The sequence below is a fragment of the Penaeus japonicus genome, unplaced genomic scaffold, assembly GCF_977035675.1.
Source record: "Penaeus japonicus unplaced genomic scaffold, GWHDUDI00000001_assembly GWHDUDI00000041, whole genome shotgun sequence".
In the NCBI taxonomy this organism is placed as follows: Eukaryota; Metazoa; Arthropoda; class Malacostraca; order Decapoda; family Penaeidae; genus Penaeus; species Penaeus japonicus.
The window spans coordinates 6,780,618-6,784,107 of NW_028234443.1; positions in this window are offsets into that span (position 1 = coordinate 6,780,618).

Sequence of the window (3,490 nt, forward strand, 5' to 3'; positions counted from 1 at the left end):
TTGACTTTGCATTCTTTAAAACACGTTCGAAACTTGTTATCAGGAAGGCAAAGAGGGAGGGAGGGGGAATGGAGGGAGACAAGGAGGGAGGGGGGAGAGGGGGAGACACGGAGGGAGGGAGGCAAAGAGAGAGGGAGAGAGGAAGGAAGGGGGGGAGGGAGGGAGGGGGAAGGAGGGAGACAAAGAAGGAAGGGAGGGAGGGAGGGAGACAAGGAGGGATGGAGAGAGGAAGGAAAGGGGGGGAGGGAGGGAGACAAGGAGGGAGGGGGGAGAGGGGGAGGCACGGAGGGAGGGAGGCAAAGAGGGAAGGAGAGAGGAAGGAAGGGGGGGAGGGAGGGAGACAAAGAAGGAAGGGAGGGAGGGAGAGAGACAAGGAGGGATGGAGAGAGGAAGGAAAGGGGGGGAGGGAGGGAGGAGAGGGGGAGGCACGGAGGGAGGGAGGCAAAGAGGGAGGGAGAGAGGAAGGAAGGGGGGGAGGAAGGGAGAGAGGAAGGAAGGGAGGAAGGGGGAAGGAGGGAGACAAAGAAGGAAGGGAGGGAGGGAGGGAGACAAGGAGGGATGGAGAGAGGAAGTAAGGGAGAGAGGGAGACAAGGAGGGAGGGAGGGAGGGAGGTAGAGAAAGAGAGAGAGAGAGAGAGAGAAAGAAAGACAAAGAGAGATAATAGACAAAATATGTTAACGGATTAGGACGTGAAAATTGAGTAAAACTTTTCCTTGAAAAATCATAGTTTCAAGGAGGGATGGAGAGAGGAAGGAAAGGGGGGGAGGGAGGGAGACAAGGAGGGAGGGGGGAGAGGGGGAGGCACGGAGGGAGGGAGGCAAAGAGGGAAGGAGAGAGGAAGGAAGGGGGGGAGGGAGGGAGACAAAGAAGGAAGGGAGGGAGGGAGAGAGACAAGGAGGGATGGAGAGAGGAAGGAAAGGGGGGGAGGAGGGAGGAGAGGGGGGGGAGGAGGAGGGAGGGAGGCAAAGAGGGAGGGAGAGAGGAAGGAAGGGGGGGAGGAAGGGAGAGAGGAAGGAAGGGAGGAAGGGGGAAGGAGGGAGACAAAGAAGGATGGGAGGGAGGGAGGGAGACAAGGAGGGATGGAGAGAGGAAGTAAGGGAGAGAGGGAGACAAGGAGGGAGGGAGGGAGGGAGGTAGAGAAAGAGAGAGAGAGAGAGAGAGAAAGAAAGACAAAGAGAGATAATAGACAAAATATGTTAACGGATTAGGACGTGAAAATTGAGTAAAACTTTTCCTTGAAAAATCATAGTTTCATATCTATTTCAAGATAGCTTAGAATAAGAAAAAAAAAACATGAAAGCTTTGAAAAATTTGCAAGTCGATAAAAATTTTCGCATTTAGATATATTTACGAAATAGAGAAAAAAACAGTTTATCATTTTGTACTACAGTACGTGGTAATTAAACCTATTTCTATCTTCACTCATTCATTCATTCATTCATCAATTCAATCTTACTGTGACCGATATCTTTTAAATAATTTGACATAATAAAATAGAACGCATCTATCTTTTTCATACAAAACACACATGGATGGATAACGACAGAAAAAACGAAAATGAGAGAGAGAAAAAAAAATAATAATATACATATATATATATACGTATATATTTATGTATTTATCTATTTATATATGTATATACATATAGAAAATATCTATATAGAGAGATAGAGAATAACAAGATATTTCAATTTTAATGGAAAAAAAAAACGCTTTTACGACACACAAAAGAACTAAAAAAAAGAAAAATGACTCACTTTGCTTTCGAAAAGACACACTGACCCCGCCTACTCAACCAAGTGTGTGGACGCTTCTTATTCCCTTTATAAACTTTTCCGGTCATGCAGCAGCACGCATGATTTCGTAATTATTTGTTGGTGGGCTAGCGTTTCGTGTGGCATGTCTTGTGCATGTTTCATCCCAGGCCGAGCTCGACCCTTTGTGGGATTTAAACATTTCCCAGCCTCTGTTCCTGACTTCATGGAGGCGAATACAGACAGAAATTGTGAAATATCGTTGGAAATGTATTAACCCTTCTCTATATCTCTATCTCTGTAGGTGTACATATACGTGTGTGTGTGTGTGTGTGTGTGTATGTGTATACATATGTATAAATATATATGTATGTATGTATGTATACATATATATGTATGTATATATATATATATATATATATATATATATATATATATATAGACATATATAAATAAATATATATGTATATATATATATATATATATATAGACATATATAAATAAATATATATGTATATATATATATATATATATATATATATATATATATATATGTGTGTGTGTGTGTGTGTGTGTGTGTGTGTGTATGTGTGTTTGTGTGTTTCTGTGTGTGTGTATGTGTATGTGTGTGTGTGTGCGTGTGTTTGTATGTGTATTTGACGAAAGAATTTACTTTGTACACATTTCTATATCGGGAACCTACGTGATATTTGATAACCTACCCTAACCTAACCTAACCTTTGATAATAACAAACCTAAAAAAAAACATATCTAAGGTCAGCCAAACACAACATGAAATGAAAAAACAATGAAAAAATGAGGAAAAAAGCCACTATATTAAAGCTCTGTCCTAATCACTATGTAGTGGCCGAACTACAAAAGTTCACACACGGATTGTAAATGTTAAGTGGATTAAAGTTTTAAAGCGATTTAGGTCACAACGTGATAGAATTAAGAGTGTGGTTCACGATGTATGATGGGAAAAAGGAGTGTTTTAAATTCATAGTGTGGGGTTGTATGTTTGTGTTTGTGTTTGTGTTTGTGTGGCTGTTTGTATGTCTGTGTCTGTGTGTTTGTGTTTGTGTGTCTGTGTGTGTTTGTCTGTGTGTGTGTGTTTGTGTGTCTCTGTGTGTTTGCGTTAGTATCTGTGTGTTTGTGTGTGTGTGTTTGTATGTGTGTGTGTGTGTGTAAATCCATGCATTCATCGACCATGTCCTCTCACCCTGTCCGCAAAGAAATAAAGACAAACGACGAACGATTCTGATGAAATTCCCGGCAACAGCGTGATGGCGAAGTGCATTTCCCTTGATGGGGTATTTTCCCTTTCTCTGCTACGTCATTCGTGAGGGATTTTACGAGCAAAAAAAACAAGCAAACAGCAGCCAAGTGGAAGTTCGAAGAAGGAAGAGAGGAAAGAGGGAGGGAGGAAGAGAAGAGAACCTTTCAACACTGATAAAAACACGGAGACAAATCTCATGTAAATTATACATGAGGGAGAACTGGGACGGAGTTATGAGAAAAGGATTTGCAATTGATTATTACTGCATTAGCATCACTATTACCATTAGCATTCTTAATATCATTACTATTAGAATAGCATAATGATGGTAAGAAAGTCAATTGCTGTCGATTAATTAGTTAAGAATTAAAAGAGAGAAAAAATAGGGTATTCTAATAACACTAACAATAATTCACATTTGCTACGCCTGATGGTAACTATAATACATTTAATTAA